Genomic DNA, 23,020 nt, shown 5'->3' on the forward strand with positions numbered 1-23,020 from the left:
GCTAGGGGAATATTTACCTCTATCTATCAACCTTTTACTTCTTGGTGGGATTTTCATTTTAGTGTATTAAGGTGAGATGACATTGTGCTTCTATTAAATAGCGCACAGCCAAACAGGGTTCAGAGATCCCCCTAAGTGGTAGTCATTTAACATAATTTTGAGAGGTGCACTTCCAAGAAAGACAAGTTCCAAACTTAAGAAAGGAATTTAGATTTTTACCATGGCTCTTATTGTCAGGTCACAGGTCAAATCTGGGAAGTTCGCCTCTCGAGCTGTCTCACCTCCTGCTTTACTGTTTCCCCCCCACCCCGCTTTCTTCCCATCTTTTATGGAAATCTTGGGTAACCATGAAATCTATATGTCATGTTCTTAACTTACTCCTCACATTTTTTATTATTCCCAATGGCTCGCCTTAGCTGCCACATTGGAAGGAGTAATCAACAAACTTAATGCATTATTAACCAATAGACCTTGAATGTTAACAAGGTCTTCTTTCAAAGAAATGAGTTGCTGAAATATATCTCTCAGTGGCAACATTGGATAGATACTGGAAGGCTTTATTTGGTTAGGAGTGCTCACAGCCCCTTATACTGAAACGGCAGCCCCCAAATGAGGTATCTGTTTCTGTGGAGTCAGAACGATTAAATTTTTTATTCATAAAAATGAAATAAATAACAACTAAACCACTAGTTCACTACCTCTTTACAAAGTACTATAGTCCATTGCTCCTTGAGAGTTTTGTTTTTTCACTTGGATAATCTTAGAGGACACTGCATGATGGAGGAAAGCCAGCTGGCTGGACTTGAAGGGCAGGTTGAATCCCTTTTTCAACATTTAATATTTATGTTCTCAAATATATCCCCAAACATTTGAGGATATTGATGTTATGACTTTATTTTGTTATCTCTGAGTCATTGCACTGCCAGAGGCCTCATTTAACTAACTGTGATGAAAGAGCAGCATAGATAGTCTGTCCTGCAGAGGACAAGCTGTAAACTTTTCCTTTGAAATTTATCTTTTGTACTTTGATATTTTTGTTACCAAATGTCTCCTGTGCTTCACAAGCTTGTGGATAAAATGAAATTGCATTTGTATTTACGACCACATTTCAATGGCTTTAAAATCTCTCCCAGTTTACTAGCAAGGTTCCCCTCCCCAAATTTTTCTAAGACTCCCCGGGGATGCTTACTCATGACCATGAATCAGTTATCTTAGAATAAATAGAAATTCAGATCTTTTGTTTGGACCCCACTGAGACTGACATCCAGATAACTTTACCTGTTCAGGTACATCCAATCTATCAGGTGCCTCCAGGTTTAACGGAGCCCCATCTCCTTAAGTCCATGAGAACAACCTCAAGGGCCCCAGGAGATTCACAGAGATATGGTTTAGTTAAATTTTCTGTTCCTCCTGGTTCTAATGCCTCACTTGCTGATCCCATTGCTGTCACTGAATCTTTCACTTCTTTGGATGCTTTGTTCAGCCTTGAGGTTTCCCTCAATGAGGAGGAGGACATTACTTCCCTTTGTATCACATTCCAAAGGAAGACACCCACAACTAACTTACTTGGGTTCCAATTTTTATTAGTTATGATGCTTCAACTCTTTGACTGCTCATACACAGAGTCATTTCACCGGACACACCCACAGTGCAAGAATGGCTGAATGGGAATGGGTTCCAAAGTCAACCAAAAATGAAATCCAGAAGCAAAATTTCCATCTGTAATACAGGTCCAAATCCCTTCTTCCTTGTGTTATATTTTCAATCAGAAGCCCTCATTGTTCTTTATTGAAAAAGACATGATTTTATATTTTGAACTTTAATGTTGATGGTGGGTTGGTGAGTGGGAAAAGAAGAATCATGGTCCAAGTTTTTCATCTTCCATGAGACTCCTATTCCTCTACATAAACTTGTGGCATCAAATATATGGGTTGAGGGAGGGTTTTTTCCTCATTTCCTCTCTAGACAAGCCATTGAGGAAAGAATGACATCTCATTTCTATCATTGATTACAGCTAAGCACAGATTTTTTACTCAAGCAAAACTTCTTATAAATTTTTATATTGTTTGTGATAAAATGTTTTGGATTCTTAGAATTAATGTATTAATTTTGAGATATGCCAAATACTTATGATATGAGGATGGAATGACAGTATGAGGGTGGGGGTTGTAATTGGAACATGAAGAATATGTACAAACAACAGTCTCATTTTTTTCTAACTTGGAATAATAGCATTAGCTCATCTTAATGAAAAGCAGCATGAATTTAAGTGATGAAAAGATCTGTAAATTACATGGTAGGTTTTTCCCTTTTCCTTTTTCTAATTACCCATGTTCTCATATTTTTATTCAGCTAACATCTATTTTAATTTTAATTAGGTTATGACTTGAAAATACCTGTGTAAATTAAATACAATCCTTACTCTTAAGGAATTCATGGTCAGAAGAAACCGAATAGCATAAACACACACACGTGCGCGCGTGCCCACACACACACACACAGACACTGCACTTTATCCAGAACTCAAAAATGGTGTGAGATTTCACTTTACTTAAATGCTTACGAAGTGAGCCTGCTGCAGTTTCATTGATGCTGGCATAAGACATGAGATTCCTGGCTCAAAGAAAAGGACTTTATTACTCACGGCATAGCAGGCAGCATGAACTTCATGCTCATGGATTTCCTGCCCACCCCCACCAAATTCCATAGTGGTGATATAAAGTGGCCCAGGTAGATGTGCATATAGTAAGTTGGTATCAAAGTTGAGCAACCTTAAGCTTAGGGTGCTCCCCATGTTATAAAGGATGCTGCTCTTGAACTTGCCTAACCTTCACCTTTTCTTCAGTATTAACAGAGGTTAGGAAAAAAAACCTGCTTTCTCCCCCCATGAAGGGAGACAGTATCTCTGTCTTCAATGGCAGTTTGCCATACAAATATCCTTGGAAAGATAGTTGGAAGCAAAAGCTGTCAACATCATTGCTCAAATGGGCAGAAATGCAAGAGCCCTATGGAAAATTGTTTCTCACCACTTATCTAATAACAATAACAACAGTGTGATAAATTCTGTAGAAGAGTTATGGGTATGCCACAGAGAATGGCACAACCAAGTCTGACTCCTGGAGTCTAGGAAAATGGAGAAATACATTTTAACCTGATAAGAAGGGAAGAAAAACCCATACAAAAAACTTCACATGCATGGAAACACTTACTGCTGCTCCAAGACTGCCCTCTAGTGTGTGAAAAGGCTTCACCTCCCTGGCATTTGGCTTTGATGTCTCTGCAGGATGGGAAAATACCCATGCATCTCTGAGCACTGTTTTTGTTTTAATTTAATTTTTATTTTATATTGGAGTATAGTTGATTTACAATGTTGTGTTAGTTTCAGGTGTACGGCAAAGTGATACAGTTATACATATACATTTATCCTTTCCTTTTCTGATTCTTTTTTTTTTTTTTTAATTTTTTTGGCTGCACCATGCACATGGCATGCAGGATCTTAGTTCCCTGACCAGGGGTCGAACCTGCGCCCCCTGCAGGGAAAGTGTAGATCCTTAACCACTGGACTGCCAGGGAAGTCTCCCTTTTCAGATTCTTTTCTCAAATAGGGTATTATGGAATATTGAGTAGATTTCCCTGTGCTATACAGTAGGTCCTTGTTGTTTATCTATTTTATATATAGTAGTGTGTATATGTTAATCCCAAACCCTAATTTACCCATCCGCCCCCACACCTTTCGCCTTTGGTAACCATAAGTTTGTTTTCTATGTCTGTGAGTCTGTTTCTGTTTTACAAATAAGTTTATTTGTATCATTTTTTTTTAGATTCCACATATAAGTGATATCATATGATATTTGTCTTTCTGACTTAATTCACTTAGTATGATAATCTCTAGGTCCATTCATGTTGCTACAAATGGCATTATTTCATTTTTTTTCATGGCTGAGTAATATTCCATCGTATATATGTACCACATCTTCTTTATTCATTCATCTGTCAATGGACATTTAGGTTGCTTCTATGTCTTAGCTATTGTAAACAGTGCTGCAATGAACATTGGGGTGCGTTAACCAAAAAGTTCATTTGGGTTTTTCCATAAGATGTTATGGAAAACATAACTTCATACTTGTATTTATACTCCAATATAAAATACAAATTAAATTAAAACAAAAATGAGCAAGGGATACGAGGGATAGAATGGTAAGATGTGATGGAAAAACCTGAACGAACTTTTTGGCCAACCCAATATCTTTTTGAATTTTGGTTTTCTCTGGATATATGCCCCGGAATGGGATTGCTGGATCATATGGTCTATTTTTTCTATTTTTAGTTTTTTAAGGAACCTCCATAATCTTCTCCATAGTGATTGTACCTTGTTACATTCCCACCGAGAGTGTAGGAGGGTTCCCTTTTCTCCACACCCTCTCCAGCATTTGTTGTTTGTAGATTTTTTAATGATGGACACTCTGAGAGTGAGAGGTGATACCTCACTGCAGTTTTGATTTGCACTTCTCTAGTAATTAATGATGTTGAGTATATTTTCATGTGCTTTTTGGCCATCTGTTTGTCTTCTTTGGTGAAATGTCTATTTAGATCTTCTGCCCATATTTTGATTGGGTTGTTAGTTTTTTTTAATATTGTTGCATGAGCTGTTTGTATATTCTGAGCATTGTTGCTTTGGAGGTAAAAACCAGCTCTCTGGTATACCACATGGGGATCTATTTTTCTTGGTATTCCTATGAATTTATACTACTACAAGTTTCTCTCACCTGAAAGCTTCCTTGATGCCTTTATGTGGTGAGTTTAAGGGAACATTTTCTCTTGGGACTGAAGAGCAGAGAATACCTTATTGGTTTCGATAGTTACCCCTCACTGCCTATAGATTATAAGTGTATGGCATAAGAGTCTGGCCAAAATAAATGGAATCATGGAGACAGAATTTTAGAGCTAAAAAGTTCCTAGAGTTGTCTACTTGATCCCCTCTTTTTTTTTTTTCTTCTCTATTTTCTTTCTTCCTCAAACACTTTATTGCTTATTATGTATTTATGTTCCATGCTGGGGATACAAAAATGAAGAACAATGGCTTTTTTCCTTAATGTCCTTGCAGAATAGTATAGATAAAGAGACATGGTCAGTCAATTATAAAAAACTAAGATAAGTTCTAAGACAAAGGAAATGGCAAGGTGCTGTGGTTAGGGAGCCTGATTCAGATAAGGGTATCATGAATGCATATTCACAGAACATAATTATTGAGTTGGGTTTGGAGCTGGGGATATGAGGGAAAGAATGGGTAGGGAGGAGGTCAGTCCCTATCAGAGGCTTTTTATGTCATGCTGAGGAGTTTGGATTTTATCCCAGTTGGTACCAAGGAACTTTTGGAAGATATTTTTCAAGGAAGTGATATGATCAGATTTGCATTTCAGAATGATTACTTTGGCAGCAATGTGGAGAATTGATTGAAAGGAGAAACACTGGGGACATTGGAGAGCAATTAAGATATTGTTACATTGACCTAGGCAAGAGATTGATGAGGCTCTGACTCAGTCATTAACAAACAGAATGAAAGGAGTGTCTAGACACTAGCAATGAAATCAATAGAACTGGGAAAAGATGGGGAGAAATTGGAGTGAGCAAGGATTCAAAGATGACCCTGAGGTATGTGGTTGTGTAACTGGGTAAGTGGGCTATCATCAAACAACATTTGGAGAAAGAAAATTTAGAAGCAGTCGAGGTTATCTGAAGTTTTGATATACTGTGACTTCATCATGTCTGGATCACCCACACAGAAGTAATATCTGGACTCGGGTATACAGGTGTGGGAGTTCACCTTTACTCTGCTCTTTCATTACTTGATCAGTATTTATTCCAAGGTTTCATTTCTTTCTGCAGCCCCTTTTGAAGTCATCATGCTTGACCAATGGACAGGCTATTGCAAAGCATCGTGGGTTCTCTACTTCACTGAGCACATTTCTCTCCTCTGAATGCTCATACATCTAAAGGTAGTTCTTTCATGTAAATCTTTGCTTCATATTGAATGTGACTTGAAATTACTGTACGGTTCTCACATCTATTTGAAAGTCACTTAATTCAGTGGTTCTGTGTCATGAAAATGTTTTTCAGTAGAATCTGCTTTTCTTTCCTCTTCTCTGTTGGAAGTGTTTTGATTGTTCCACAAATGCGCATAGCATTCTCAGAACTCTATTCAGCTCGCCCAATACTTTTCGAATCTGTTGTATCTGGAAATTGTAGATTTATATGATGAAAAAAAATAGTTTCAATTCTTTTGTTACTATTTGCTGTTTGTGGAATTTGGTTTCTACATTATATTTATTCAGTGTGAATAATTTAAGAATAGGGCATTTCAATGAGGCATTTTACATACTTAATAAAAACCCAATGATTTTTGCTTTTCATTTCAAAATCATCCTTTGCTCCATGCTGTACAATCAACCTCTTAACAGTTGCAATCTTAATTTTATTGGTAACTTAAGATCTACCTCATCTTTTGTATTATGCTGAATAGCAGCTATAGCCTTACTTTTTAAAAGATTTTTTATCTTTTTGTAAACAGAGTGAGTCTACGAACACATAAAGAAATGATTTATTTCCATCAGAGAGATGAAACTTGATAAGAAAAGGATCAGCCTGAGGTGTATACTTAAGTTTCTCTCAGATATTTTCTGAGTCTGTTCCTTTTCCTGGGCATGTATGGTCATTTTCTAATTTTCCCTATATATGCAGTTGCTTTAGGATGTCCTAATCTTTAATTTCTAGCTTCCAAAACAGGAGAAAGAGAAAAATCAAGTGGGGAGAAAGAGAGCTAACCCTTTAAGTTCCACTTCAGCCCTGGAGCCTGGGGCTTGCCACAATAGAGGGAGATGCAACAGCGGCCACCCAACTCTATGTCTGCACTTCTGTGATTAGAAGCAGCAATCAGCAGTCAGAACACAGACCTCGTATATTTGGAGGACAGGGTCCTTTTTGCCCACCCTGTCTCCTCTAAGTTTTGTGCAGGTTGCTCCAGGAACATGTACACAGCTGCCTGCCATGGGGTTGGTTTTGGGAGATGGGTAACTTCTACTGTACTAAGAGCTGAAACTGACCAAAATTAACTGCAATTTACTGTCCAAGCCTTCCCATGAAATGTCCAGGCCTTCAAGAGACTCCAGAGTTCTAAAATAGTTATATCAGACAGATTCTGCCAGCACAATTATTTTCTTGGTGAGGAGATGGATTCCTGGTGCTTCCTAATCTGCCATTTTGCTTTTTCTCTCTTCCTCCCTTCCTCCTTCCCTCCCTGCCTCCTTCCCTCCCTCCCATCCTTCCTAATTTTTCTGGAGAGCCAGTTCACTAGCATACCACTGGAAAGGCTGCAGATGTGTGTTCCTTGGTATAGGCTGGGTTGGGATCAACTGGGCCAACTGCTCTGACGGCAGTTCTCTAATTAATCTTCTGCACACTGCCCCGTAGCCATTTCCCATTGCTGCTTCAATTCACTGACTCTGGGAGTTATTTTCAGTGAAAGTGTTTTCATTCTGTGGTCCCTAATTATTTTCAAAATCTGGATCTCATTCTTTCCTCGCATAGGGTTTTCATATGTGTCCTCTTTTTTGCAGACACCTGTCCTACCTAAGCACAGAATTGCTTTCTCCCACCCTACTTAGACTCTCTAGTGTTGATCTGTGTCATCAATTTCTCATTATTGACTGGGCCATTTCTATGAGTATGCGTACATACCATAGAGCCTTCCTTCTACCAAAAAACAACAGCAAAAAACTTTGTCTTGACCCATCATCCAGTCTGGCTACCATTCCAACAGCTTATCTTCCTTTTCACATTTCCTACTTATTCTTAATCCTACTTCATTGCTTCAATTAAACTGTTCTTGTCGGTCACCAATGACCTCCATTTCCCCAAATTCAGTGGAGTACTATTGGTTGCATTGCTTCAGAGCTTATTCTTGATATATCTTCTGCCTATTCCACTCTCCCCACGGTGAAGTTCATCTAGACATCTAGACCTATTTTTAAAATACAACTTATATGCTTATGATTATCAGATGTATTTATCTCAACCTGACATTTGCTCTGAGAATCTCCTATAGACAAATATTTAAATGACATCTTTATTTGGAGGTCTAATAAGATTTTCAAACGCTACATATTTAAATCTGAACTCTTAACTTCACTCCCAAACCTATTAGTCTCTTAATCTATCTCAGATCAATTATTTTCCCAGTGACCCAAATAAAACATAAGGGAATTATTTTTATTTTCCCCTTTCTTTCATCTCCCATAAGCAAACCACATGAATTATTCTTCATTCCTCTGTAATATATCTCAAATCTGTCTACTTCTATTCTTCTTCACTGTATTCTAAGCCACTGCTATTTCTTATCTAGAGTGCAGCAAAAGTATCCCAGTTGGCCTCTCCATAATTCCTGCTTTACTAACCAGTGTTTAAAGAACACAAGGGACTTCCCTGGCAGTCCAGTGGTTAAGACTTCACCTTCCAGTGCAGGAAGTGCGGGTGCAATCCCTGGTTGGGGAGCTAAGTTCCCACATGCCTCCCGGCCAAAAAACCAAAACATAAAACATAAAACAGAAGCAATATTGTAACAAATTCAATAAAGACTTTAAAAATGGTCCACATCAAAAAAAAAAAAAAATCTTTAAAGAACAATAGACCTTGCCAATTTGCAATCTCAAAACCTTCAGTGGCTTCCCTGCGCTCTTAGAATAAAGTTACAGCTCTACAGTATGACCTAAAGATCCATACCGGCTGCTTACTTAAATTTCAGTGTTTTTTGTTCCCTCCCTTTTCTCTAGTCAGGTTCTTTTCTGATTTAGTGTAACTATTCTAAGGACAAGTAACATATTGAAAGGGTTACATGATATGTGATTTGGAGCTGAGAACCAAGAGGTAATTTTTTTACCCTGTTGCTGAGGTTACAAACAGCTATGCATTGGGTATGTAGATTAGCAGGAATAGTCAGATTTACCTTTTCCCTTACTTTTTGACCCTCCCTTTCATCATCTGGCTCCCCAAATGCCTATGAAGACCTCTCTGCTGCTCTCTCCTCCATGGCTTACAAGAGACAGAAAGAATGAAGACATGGCGCACGTGTTGGGACGGCCACACCTGACCCCCCACCCTCTTGGTGTGGAGGTAAGATTTCATCACCTGTATCAGTATCTCTTGTCTGTACTCTTAACTAGCACCTGGCTTATTTTTTATACCTTGAAGTTAACCATTCTATCGTTTCACGTACATTCTCTGCTTTTTTCATGTGGTATGCGTTGTCTGTTTTTGGACCGCCTAGGATTTTAAAAAATCCTGAGGAGGAAAAATCTAGGTGCTTATATCAAGTGTTTGTTTGTTTTGTTGTCATTGAAAATAAATTTTGGATAATCTTAGTTACTGACAGTCTAAGTAGATTTTTACGTCCCCTAAGTAGGGCCAGGATTGCTGAATACTTCATAAATATCTGTGCATATCATTCAGCCCTTTCAGGCAAATCGTAATCTCTATGCCGTAGAAGAGGGAGTAGCAGCAGTCATACTTCTTTCATTCTCTTTTACTAAGAATTCTCTCTTCCCTAGCAATCGCTATGCTTATGTGACATGCTCTCTCGTGACTACCTCCCTGACACCCATAATCCATTTGTGATAGTGAATCCTGCTCAGAATCTTAGGCAGCAGCCGGTTTTCCTAATTTCCAGGAATTATTCACTGTTCTTATTCCCCCAGTTTAGGCATATGTCCCATGTCACCCCAGAAGTGGTTGTCATGTCACACGATACGTTGTTACTGACAGTTCTGGAGTTATTTTCCCCTCAAACTAGTGTCTCATGTAGTGATAATTTTGGTATGTTTTTTCTTAAGGTAGAGCAATACAATTTGTCTTTAACACGGTCGTCTTTAAACGTCTGTTAGTAATTTACCATTTACTATTTCTTTTGCACAAAATGCTATTAAGTAACATTGAGTAATTAGCTTTGTACACATGCCAAGGATTTTACAGACTTGTAAAATGGCAGGTCATTTCAAGGATTTCTTTCTTGGTAGAGACATTTATAGGGAAAAGAGAAGTAAGATTAAAAAAATGAATTTAGTTCAAGGCCTAATGACAGTCACCTGGGTTACTAGTTTCTTCAAAGAGGTTTTAATCCATTTTAAGTCCATCAGAAATTGCTTAAACAGTATATCAGTAATGCCAATTTTTTTTCTTCAGATGAGGTTGTATATTACATTACAAAAAAAAAAAAACGATTCTGTCTCGGAACAGATTTGGGACAGTTTTTGAAGTCCTCCTTTTGACTCAAAGATCTCTCTCAGTCAAAACACAGGTTCTCATCGCATATTTGTGCTAAGATCAGTTATTGGATTTTTTAGCCCATTCTCTTACATTTTTAAATAAATGGCAAAAATTAGACATGGGCTAAATTTACACAGTATATATGGAGTCATGCTTACCAGGTCTTGCACAATGTTTTTATTATATATTGATTTCCTTTTCCCACATAATAGGAATATTTCCAAACAGTCTTCTGGCAACTCAGGATCAACATTAGCTGTTTTATGCAGTCTGTGGACCAAAGCTTTAATATTATCTGTGTTCTTTTCAACATGGCCGACTTTTTCCACCTAAGTCCAGTTAAAAGTATTGATTAATGCTCTTGCTCTTGCTTAACAAAACTAGAGCTATTTCTTTCTAAGGACAGAGAATTAACTTCTATTCAGAGATTTCCAAAAAAATCCAGGCTGCGTTATTGTTCCACAACTTCCTTTTCTCTCCTCCCATCCATGCCCTCTCTTCTCCTCTCCTCTCCCTCTCCTCCTCATTCATCTCCTTCTTTCCTCAACTCTTTCTTTCTCTCCTTCCTCACTTCAGTCCTCTACTTTTCACTTCCCTTCCCTACCTTTTATTTCTTTAATTTTTCCTTCTTTCCTTCTCCCTTCCTTCTGTGTTTCCTTACTTGTATCTGCTCTTGTCACCTTGTCTACTCTGAGGCAAGGGACCAAAGAACAGGTAGCTGTTTTTTCTAGGATTACCCACCATCCCTAAATGTAGAGCTATTGTTTTTCAGCTCTAAGAGCTCAAATTCATGATTGTATCTGGCCTGCCAGGAATGATGATATATATATTCTTGTAAGGCTAGAATCCTATTTTTACAAAATCATTATAAATACCATCAGTGGTTTGATTACTTACAGATATTATGTGGTTAGAATCAGTGAACTTTATACTGACATCTTTTATCTAAAATAATTATGATTTTTTTTCTGAGCTCAACTCATTTTAAAACACTCCTGAATTCCAAACATTAGAGGCATTATACTTAAATTCTTTTGAGAATCCAGTAGTCACATTACAGTTCTCATATGAAGAATTCATAAACTCACAGCTTTTTTTTTCAGATTCCATTGGATTTTCTACATAGATAATTATATCATCTGTGAATAATGACAGTATTACTTCTTCCTTTCCTATATGGATTTCTCTTATTTTTTGTTCTTGCTTTGTTGATCTGGCTAAAATCCCTGGTGCAATGTTGAATAGGAATAGTGGGAGCAGACATCATTGTCTTGTTCTGAAATTAAGGTGAAAACATTCACCATAAAGTCTAATGTTACTTACAGGTTTTTCAAAAATGCCCTATATCAGGTTGAGGAAGTTCCTTCTATCCTCAGTTTGTCGAGAGACTTTTTATTAGGAAAGGATGTTGGATTTTGTCCAATGCTCTTCCTGCATCCATTGACATATCGTATGTTTTTTCTTCTCTTGTTGTTTAATATGGTGAATTACATTGATTGATTTTCAAATGATAAACCAATCTTACATTCCTGGAATAAAACTGTTATTCATGATGTATTATACATTTTTTATATTGTCGGATCTGGTTTGCTAAAATTTTGTTTCGATTTTTTGCATGTATAGGTGAATGAGGGATACTTATCTGTGGTCTTCTTTTCTTGTAGTATCTTTGGTTTTAGTATTATGGTAATGCTCTTTCTTTTAGAATGAATTGGGAAGTGTTCTCTCCTTTTCAATTTTCTTGAAGTGTTTCTGAGGAACTGATACTATTGTTCTCTAGATATTTGGTAGAATTCACCATTGAAGCCACCAGGGCTTAGAGTTTCCTTTGTCGGAGGGTTTCTACCTAAAAACTTATTTTCTTTAATACCTGGAAGTAAATAACCTGGATATAGGGCTATCCAGGTTATTTACTTCTTCTTGAGTGAGCTTTGGTAGTTTATGCCTTTCAAGGAATTCTAAGTCTTTGAACTTGTTCAGTTTATTGATTCTTTCCTCTGAACTCTGGTCTGGAAACTCCATCAAAGTACTCGGTTGGGGCAATCATAGGGCTTGCCTCATTCATTTTTCATCTCTCAAGGATCATTGTCTTCCATTGCCTGATGTCCAGTATCTTGAAAATTCTTATGTATTTTGTATATATTTTGTTTTTTCAGGCAGGAGAGAAAATCCAAAATTCTTCATTTTGGCTAGAACCAAAGTTCTTGACCCAGGTGTATTTTTTTTTTTTTTACAAATGTATTGAAAATTTTTAATGAGAAAAACTATTAAAAAACTGATAATTAAAAATTTTAAATTGTGCCAGATAGTAAAATATGTTTTAAAATTTCTGATAAAAATGTTTGCTTTTACTTTGCAAGATATAATTCAGGAGGACCTCAAAGAAAAATGTAGCAATTATGTTTGGAAAATCTATAAAAGAGACTTTTACTTTTAAAATGGACATTTTCTCCCTTTCCTAAAATGTGTACTCAAGGAGCATGTTTATAAATTTCACTGAAGAAAGTATTATATTTTTAATAATGTGACAGATCCACTCCATCAAGTGGTTCTCTTTTAAAGGTAATGTTATATCACACTGCAGTCAACTACAAAACCAAAGATAGCAAAATTCAAATTTAGAGAAGCACGCTTTCTAAAGGAAGGCTATTTAAAGCCTATGACATTTAGAAGGTTCTCACTGTCTCAAATACATTTTACAAAAATATAGTTTCATCGGTTTCATGAAATGTAAACAAACCTACTATTTTCTAACATTTACAGCAAATGATTGAACAGTCGATGCAAAGTTGGATTACTAAATAAACTGAAAGTCAAGGAGTCAATATTCCTCATAAAAATAAATTACATTACAGTACATCATGGTCTTGGTTGTCCAATTCTATTGTTAGTTCCATATTTACTTGGTATATTTGTAAAACCAGTCCTGAATCCTTGGGTTGCTCCAATTCCTGGAACTCCAAGTCCTTGATTAAGCATGCTGCTATAAGGTGTGTGTCCATGATTAAGACCCAAACCATAAGGTCTTTGTGTATTTAGAAGAATAACTGGGCTCACATGTTTTCCAGGGGTGTTAAATGAAAATTCTGGAGGTGGGCTGCTAGGTTTAGCTGGAGTCAACGTGACAGGGTTTGAATCGTCACTCTTTAAAGGAGGCAGTGGGATTATGTGATGATCTGAAAAGTTTAGGACATTGGCTGCAACAGGCCCAGACAGTAAGGCAGCCCTGATCCAATCATCCTTGAAAATCTGAACAGTCAGAGTAGATGCTAGTGTGTACAGCCTGTTGGTCACATGAGCAAGAACCATTTGTTCATTTGCATCTCGTCGAAATCTCACATGAACTGATCCAGCCAATGAGCCAAAACCTAGGATCCAAAAATGCTCATTTCAGACTTCCAAAGCTCCATCCAAGGTAGATACCTCTCTGATAAGTTTGCCCAGCTGACCAATAACATGGGGTGGTATAGTCTGGAGTAATACTTTCCCACAATCATGGGATACACGGTGCCAAATGTCATCAGAGCAATGGCTATGGCTGACGCAGTGTCTACAGCAAAATAATTATTAATTTCAATTAGCATATAAGTAATACAAAGAGCAAATGCTCCACCAAGATCAATCAAAACAAATGGATTCATTTGGGGAAGGAAGATACTGCTAAGTCCTGGAATAATTCCACACAAGCTTCGGCTAAGATCTGCAACATGCTCTTGAAGCCAACTTGTACTAGCAGCTTTAGAAACATAAGCAAGAGATTTATTCCAAATAGAAAGCATCGTGAACAGGTTGAAAGAAAGAGCCACAAAAGTACCAACTAATAATCTTCCCGTGTGTATCTCAGGCTGCTCCAAAAAGCGTTCTGCACTTTCTTTTAATATAAAGAGAATTCCAAGTTGTGCCAAGACTTTGGAGGCAAATACAGCCAGGACTTCTAATATTTCAAATTTTAACATCTAGAAGATATACATAAAAATCCTTTGTACTTTCTCTAACCAAATGAATAGGCAGGGCTAGGTTTCCTCATCATTACCCAGTAACTTATTAAACATGTCGTTAAACTAAAAAGATCAAAAATGGTCAGGTAAGTATAGGCAGTTAAAGCTATACTATTAGTGGAACTGCACCACATTAGCAGGAAGCCAGTACATGTTAAGTTTATTGCACCAAAGAGCAGTATCTTCCAGAACCTTCGATCAGCTGCTACAAGTCTAAATTCCTGCAATAACTTGCCAAAAAAAGATCTTTGTGGTTTTCTAAAGAGACGAATTGTCCCCATGATAAGGAGCAGCAGAGCTCACGCTGGAAGACGCTCTCGACCCAGGTGTATTTTTAAACCCAGGAATAAATTTTCTTAGAAGTCAATTTGTTGGAAGTGACTCTGTCAGCCCAAGTTCATGAACGTGAATATACTTCTATCCATCCTCAAAGGCAATACATTTACTAAATTATGTTCATATTAATAATACTTTACCCAACTGAGGCTAATTTAGGTTTGGTTGAACTTCTCTTTTTCACTAAGAAAATGTGGAGCCTATCTATCCTAACTCACTATTACTAGTATCCCTCCTTTCCAAGGGCCCACCCTCTGTTACAGGGAGAGGGAATCTACAGATTGAAGTACACTTCAAAGGAGTACCAGAGGAAGGGAGGGAATATGGGGGTATGTGTATAAAAACAGTTGATTGAACTTGGTGTACCCCCCAAAAAATAATAAATAAACAAATAAAATTTAAAAACACACACACACACACACACACAAAAGGAGTACCAGAGATGACTGAGTATGAAAAACACTTGGGCAGTTTATTATTTGGAGTTTGGGGACTTATCTTGGATAGATCAACAATGGAATTGTTGTTGTAAAATTATAAGTTTCCAAGAAAAAGAAATAGCCACAGTGTTGGCTAAGTTATTAACCATAGGAGAAATGCATAGTAACTACCAAAGGAATGTTAACTTTATAGAAGAGAGAAATCCCTTATTTTCTGGTGGATTTGCTTATGATTGTATATAGTTATGAAGTACGCCAAAGGAGCTCAATTCTCAATAAACCTTTTTCATAGTACATACATGCAGCAGTTAGGCAAAATCCTGACATCTGGGTAGGATATGAAGAAAACAAAAATATTTTTGTACCGCCTTATATTCAAAACAGACTGTACACTTGAAGACCAGTTTTATGTGTGAGCTACCAGAGCCCACTTTCTCCACTATACATAGCTTCTTTTAAAATTTAATCTTATTACCTCCAAATGTTTTTATTTTATATATATACATGTACTACCTAATAATGAGCTATCACTTAAGCTTAAACCATTAGTTTTAAAATGCAGTTATTCTTTCAAGCACATTTCAAGGCAATATTTCACTCCACTAATTTTATCCTCTTAAAATGAGTATTAAGAAGAACAAATGTGTTTATGAATAAACGAGAGTATATAAGAAAAAATTATTGTGTGGTGACCACGTATTTTTGATACTACTGCTTGTGTCTCTATTTGCCAAGTACTATATCCTCTGTCCAAGGAGAGGTTTCTATTTATTTTAATTACTTGAACATTTCTAAGCCTTAGGTCTTAAAGTTAATTAAGTCTGAAGTCATAAAGTTAATTAAGGGTCTTAGAAATACAATTTAAGTTGACCTTAAAGAACAATAAATCTACTTTGTATTGAACACTTATCCCTAAAATTTTACTCAGATAATACAAATAAGGTAACTCTGTGGATTTAGGTAATTTGTAGTGTTGCTCGAGTTTACAAGAACAGTGCTTAAGATGTTCATTACTTTAACTCAATATAGTTTTAGATACATATTTACATCTCTGCAATCTTAAAAGCTCAGTATAATTAATGATTACTTATCCATCTATAAGACAGATACAATATACGTTGTTTCCAATAAATTGGCTCCCTGTCAGAAAAGAAATAAGGGTCATGCATGAACCAAAATGTTTGCATTTTATCCCACACTGTGACAGTATTTAATCTGTCCAAGTATTACCATAATTAGGAGTGTTAAATATTATAACTTTATATAAAATATTTATTTACAAGTACTTATTTATCAATAATTAAATCTTTTTTATACCAATAGTTTAAAATTTTTTTGAGTAATGGTAAAATCTCAATACAGAAATTTTTCTTAAGGATAGCCTGATGCCTATCTGTTTTTCTTTTGGGGTTTTTAAAATCTTAATCACCAGGGAACCTAACCATTAAATGGAATACATTTACTCCCTTTTTGGAGACTCTTTTGCCTTTCTGTAAGGGGAACATAATTACTTTTCGAACTGTATGTTTGGGCCACCTAAGTTGGGTGTTCTTTTGCTGTTGGTACATCCTCTGCTTGACCACTGCCTGATTCACCTACACCAACTCACATACTGACCTTTCTATATACTTATCCCTGCCTCAGCAAATGATTTTTCTAACCTTTAAATCAGAACATCTCCACCTGTTAGCTTATCAAAGAGGTGGTGACGGGTGTGCCTCTCTGCTGGTTTCCCTGGTAACCAATGAGCCAACCTGACATCAATTCCCCCTATAAGTGGTAACCTCCCCCTCCCCCTGGGAGCGTGGACTACTGCCATGTTCTGCCCACCATCCACTCACATTGGGATGTTGCTCCAGGGCGTTGCTTCAGAAATGTAAGTAAGATCCCCCATCCATTACACCATGATGTTTCTGTCACCACTAACTCCCCTGCTCTTTCTTTAGTCTTGGACCTGGGCAGGTACAGGGCTTGAAGGCCTGTGGGATGCAGCCCAACAACCATTTTACAGTCTAATCACCAATATATGTGCATTCCAGTTGCTCTGCATACTCACCAATATTTGGTGAGTTTGAAACAGATTTATAATTCTAGCCTTTTAGTGTATGTGTGATGGGATTTTATTGTGGTTTTAATTTGCATTTCCCTAATGTGTTATGTTGAGCACCTTTTCATGTGCTCATTGGCATTCTTATGTCTTTGTGAAGGTTTATCCCTGCCTGTTGCCCATTTACTTTTATTTGGATTGCTTTCTTTTTCATATTGAATTTTAGCAGTTATTTATAGATTCTAGAAACCAGAAATTTGAAATGGGTTTGGACTAATTCGAACATCTCTGAGATCTCTGTGTTTACACGAGTTTTCCTAATTGCTGTATGTCTCAAACCAACTCTTATTTTTGCAGATTTTAAAAATTGTCTTCTAAGATGTTATGTTGGCAATGTTCTGATGCACCTTGAATCTCATCCAAAATGGCTCTTTGACAATTGAACTTTCAGTTTTCACTAAGCTTTGAATTTCAGAATTTAGTCTTAAAAAGTAGTAGCCAAAATTTTCCTATTTTTTTGTTAGGATATGTGATACCAGAATGTTGTAAAAATGACTAATACAGGCAGACTTAGTAATTTGCTACTGGTTCTCCAATGTTTTGTATACAGTTTTATATTTTGGCTCAAAAGATAATTTAAATTCTCTATTTTTGAAGAGTGATTTCTAAATTGATTCTGTTACCAAACCAAACTTGGATCTGCTCACCGGTGCAGTAAAGCCAATCTACTGAAACCGGGTCATGGTGAAGGAAAGTGCAAAATTTATTGCAGGGTGCCAAGCAGGGAGTCCAGGCAGCTAGGTCTCTAAAGGTCTGAACTCCCCAATGGCTTTCAGGGAAAGGTTTTTAAAGACAGGGTGAGGTAGAGGGTCACAGAATGTGTGATCATTCTTCTGATTGGTTGGTGGTGAGAATCGGGAGTCAACATCATCAACCTTCTGGTCCCAATTGGTCTGGAGTTTACTTGCTTGTGGTCAGCATACAGTTAACTTCTTCCACCTGGAAGGGGTTTCAGTATCTGCAAAACAGCTCAAAGGAGATGGCTCAGAATATTATCTATAGCCCTTAAGGAGGAACTAAAGGTCCTTGCCTTTTTTAATGGCTAAACTATTATTATTTTATCTTGCCTGACTGTTTTCCTTTGTTTCTGCATTTTCTCACTTCTTTGGTTAAATGTATTCTTTGCAGCTTGCAGAAGGCCTAGGAGGCTACAGTTTTTCTACAAACAAGAGGCAGGCAGAGGACATAGTGGGTCTGTCCCAGGAAGGCCCCATGAGGTCTTTATTTATTTAATTATATTTATTTAATTTAAACTTTAAAATTTCCTGAAATAATTTATTTCAGGAATAGTTGAAAAAACTATATATGAAGAATTCTGTGTGAATTACCCTTCATACTGATGCTGCAAATGTTAACACTTTAATCACACTTACCTTATGTTTTCTCTTGTATTAGGTAAATATGTAAGAAAGTATTATAATTTTTGAAGCATTTGAGAATAAGCTGCAGATCTGTAACACTTTATAACTCCATAAACACTTCAGTGTATATTTCCTATTAACGAAAATGTTTGCTTTTATAACCGTGGCACAATTATCAAAATCAGGAAATTAACACCAGTACAATATTATTATCTAGTCCAAAGACCTGATTCAAATTTCACTAATTGTTCTGCTAATGTCCTTTAAAGAACACTTTAGTGTATAGGATCCAATCCAGAAACACATTGCATTTAGCTTTCCTATCTTTTTAGTTTCCTTGAATCTGGACCAGTTCCTAAATGATTCTTTTTCTTTTATACCCATGATATGTTTGAAGAGTGTAGTTAATTTATTTAGTAGAATCTTCCTCAGTTTAGGATTGTCTGAGGTATCATCTTGATTAAATTTGGGCTATGCAGTTTTGGCAAGAATATTACAAAAGTGATGTTATGTTCTCAGTGTGCACTCTCAGAAGCTCATGACATTTATTTTTTTCCTTACTGGTAAAGTTAACTTTGATCATTTGGTTAAGGTCATATTTGCCAGGTTTCTTCTTTCTATAATTAAAATGTCTTTTGTGGGAAATTACTTTGAGATCTTGTAAATATTCTTCTTGTTAGTGAGTCCAAGCTCTTACTGCTGGCCACATGACAGGCCAATAAATGGAGAGATGAGTTGTTGGGGGCAAGGAATAGCAACTTTATTCAGAAAGCCAGCAGATGCAGAAGATGGTGGACTAATGTCCCAAAGAGCCATCTTACCCAGGTTAGAATTCAGGTTTCTTTTATACTAAAAGGGGTGGGGTGTGGTGGGTGCAGTTGGTTGCCACACACTTGGTGCCAGAATCCTTTGTTCTTGCAGTTTTCTATGTAGGTCCAGTCACAATGTTCCTATAAACCTCCAGCAAGACAGATATTATTCTCTGTTCTGCAACTTTTTACTTCTACATGAGTGGAAAAGTGTTATACATTTAAAGGTCAAGGCCTTGAGAATGAGCTATCCAGGCTATAGGCAACATTCTTAACTTGTAGCAAAAGCAATAGAATACAAAGGTCAAAGTAAAAGAAACAGATCCAATGTGGAGTCAGATGTGTGCTTCCCTATTACATTCTCCGCAACCTTACACCTACCGGCTTTAGTGTCTTGGATGATTCTTGCCTGGAGAAATTATTAATAGGTGGTTGTCAAATGGTGATTTTTCGAATTCCAGTATTCCTTCTACATTTCTTACTTGGCATTCTACTGTAAGGAAGAGCAGTCTTCTTTCCCTCTGTTTATTTATTTGTATTAGTATGGACTCATGGAGCCTTACTTTATTTAATAGGACATAATCCATTACTATCATTATTTATTTTGATACTGAAATTTTCCCTATTTGGCCACTGGGAACTCTTGGGCCCTTTTGCCATGTCCCCGTCCTTCTTTGAGCACTTCCTTACAGAACAATGGAACAGTATTTTAAAGAACCCACACTTGAGACTCATCTTGTGTTTTTGAGAATACTTTATCCCCATTGTCTAAGGCAGACACTGACTATGAGAAATTTTGTTGCTGTTTGATTTGAGCAGTTTTCTAAGGTGATTTGTTTTAATTACATTAAAAGAGACCTTCAGTGGCCATTTATGATAGATTAAATATGGCCGTAGAGTCTTTGTAAGCCCTTCTATCAAGCTCTATCAAGCTTTGATTAATGGGATGTGGCAAGTTCCATTTTCATCTTCTTGAAATTTTGTCCTGAGATCACCATGTAAGGAAGCCATGAAAGGACACCTAGAGAAAAACCAAGGTTCCCAGTGATAATCAGTACTGCCTCACACGTGAGTGAGATCATCACGGATCTTCTGGAATAGCTGACTTTCCAAATGAACTGGCTGCATCAGTGAGCTCAGGTAGAACCAGCAGAAGAATCATTTGGCCAAACCACAGTATTATGAAGCATAATAAATCTTTTCCTTTAATGCTTTAAATATTGGGATTGTTTGTTACTCAGCAATAATTAATGTGCCATTATAAATTCAAATTATCTCCAGTTTAATAATTCCATGCTTTAAAGTATTTTTGGGCTTTTCTCAATAATATACGATTAGGCAAAAAGTCCTTTGGGGTCCCCTTGGCTAGAAGATCTATTTGGCTTGTATTAGATAGCCCCATGGTCACACAAATGATGAACCTTGCAACTAGCAGCATTTTCCCATGGAATACTATTTTTATGTGAAGGAAAAACTTGGGTTATTCAGTCTTGGGTAGTTGGCAGACATGTTTCTGAAGATGAATGGAGTGTCACTTCAAGAAAAATATTTCATAGTACTTTTTTGCCAGTGATAAAATTTGAACTCTCAAGTAAAAAATTTGCATTTTGGAATTGTATCTGCCACTAGAAGCTTCACAGCTTCATAATACTCTTTTGATTTTGGTGATATCAACTAAAATGATGTTTTGATTGTTGGTTTATAATGTAATTTGTCAGAATTTGGAAGATCCCCATAACTCAGTGAATCTGTATTTTCCAAATGACAAATGTGTGATGTTACAAAATTATATATGTGTTAAAGAGATCCATTCAAGCAAATTAAAACCATGGATTTTAATGTGATGAGGTACAAAAAGTTTGTTCATATGGTATCAAATTCCACATGCCAACTAACCTTTTTAAAAACTACCGCTTGTAGACTTTTACAAGTGGTATGCGCTTGTAAGAGTATTCACAATTATACGAAAGGCTATTAAATAATTCCCCCTTTTTCAAATATTTACCTGTGTAAATCCATTACTTAAACCAAAGCAACATATTGCAGCATTTCTAGGCTGAACATAGAGATGGGTATGAGAACACAGCTTATCTTCTATTAAGTCAGATGATAAAGAGCTTTGCAAAACAGTAAAACAATACTAATATTATAACTAAATTTTTGTTCTGGAAAACTTTAGGTCTTCATAAAAAATGGCACTTATACTATATGAAATTGTTTTATTTAGAAAAGAATTATTAAATATTTTAATTTTTTTTGGTTTTTAATTTGCAATATATTAAAAATCAATGGATGTAACTCCCATATTTGGAGTCCTCAGTTCTTTTTAGGAGCATAAAGGATCCTCAGACCAAAAGTTTGAGAACAGCTGCTCTCAGCAAATGGGTAGCTGTGTATCTAAAAGATTCCCAGAGAATTTCCACTGAATGTAAACACAAAGGCCTACAAGTAGCTTCTTAAATATATAGGCAAACATATAGAGAATCCTGAGTCAAATACAGTAATCTAGCCAAAAGGCAGAGAGAAACGTGTCCAAAAATAAACTCTGCAGGAAGAAGACAATATACACTCACGAATTCCTCAAATGTCTCTAAAAGTTCTCAACATAAAGCATTTACCAGAACCTTGAGGTACCATATCTAGTTCCCTTTCCTAGGGGAATCTGATATCCCCTGCACGTCAAATCACATCTCCTATTCTGGAGGAGGTCACTGATAGGACCCAAACTGAAAACCTAAACTAACTTTCTAAGCTCTTACCTGAGATGGCAAAATGTCTTAAAAGCAATCATCTTTTAAAATGGCTGATGGACAATCATCCTTTAAAATGCCTAATTAATAGCCCCCCAAATATGCCAATGCTCTAATCTCTGGAAACTACAAATCCCATGGAACCTATGTTACATGGCAAAAGGGACTTTGCACATGTAATTAAGGTTATAAACATTAAAAGAGAGATTATCCTGGATTATCTGGGTAATAGAATCACATGCGCCTGTAAAAGTAGAGAGTTCCTCTGGCTGAAGATAGAAGAGGTGGGGCCTAAAGGGAAGTCAGAAAGATATGAAGTGTGACCAGGACCTGATGCACTGTTGCTGGTTTGAAGATGGATGGCGAAATATGACAAAGGAAGGAAGCAGAATTAAAGAGCCAAGAGAGGCTTCCAGCTGATAGCCAGCAAATAACAGGCATATCGGTCCTATAATTACATGAACTGAATTTATTCATCAACTTGAGCGAGTTTAGAAGATTCATCCCCAGAGCCTCCAGAAAGGAACACAGCCCAGCTGACACCTTGATCTCAGTCTGTGAGACTCTAAGGCAGAGGAACCAACTGAGCCACACTGTACCGGGACTTCTGATCTAAAGCGTCGTGAGAATATAGATTGGTATTGTTTTAAGGTAATAATTTATGGTAATTTTTTATGATAGCAATAGAAATCTCACACAATGGCCATTGGACTTTGACATGTGAACACTCTGAGAATGAGCCCACGTTTTGACATCTCAGCAGAAACTTCCAGTCCAAGTTCAGATACTGGAAGTTTGGGGCAACACGCAGGATCTCACCAGCACATTTGTGCTGCTGTTCTTTGATCCTACTCACCTGCGGGGTCTTTGTGAGAAAAGCTCGTCTTGATGGGTCCTCCAAAACT

The 23,020-nt window shown here is 36.8% G+C and overlaps 1 long non-coding RNA gene and 1 pseudogene across 1 annotated transcript in view; one reads left to right on the top strand and one right to left on the bottom strand.

Moving 5' to 3' along the window:
• LOC130851625 (uncharacterized) overlaps nucleotides 1-12,528 on the top strand; it is a 64,519-nt gene extending 51,991 nt beyond the window's left edge. The window contains exons 2-3 of the long non-coding RNA XR_009053234.1: nucleotides 9,058-9,165; nucleotides 12,471-12,528. This is a non-coding gene — a long non-coding RNA (uncharacterized LOC130851625). The remainder of the gene's footprint in view (nucleotides 1-9,057; nucleotides 9,166-12,470) is intronic.
• Nucleotides 12,529-13,173: 645 nt separating this feature from the next.
• On the bottom strand, nucleotides 13,174-14,602 carry LOC130851623 (zinc transporter 6-like; annotated as a pseudogene).
• Nucleotides 14,603-23,020: the final 8,418 nt, after the last annotated feature.

This window comes from Hippopotamus amphibius, chromosome 4 (assembly GCF_030028045.1).
Source record: "Hippopotamus amphibius kiboko isolate mHipAmp2 chromosome 4, mHipAmp2.hap2, whole genome shotgun sequence".
In the NCBI taxonomy this organism is placed as follows: Eukaryota; Metazoa; Chordata; class Mammalia; order Artiodactyla; family Hippopotamidae; genus Hippopotamus; species Hippopotamus amphibius.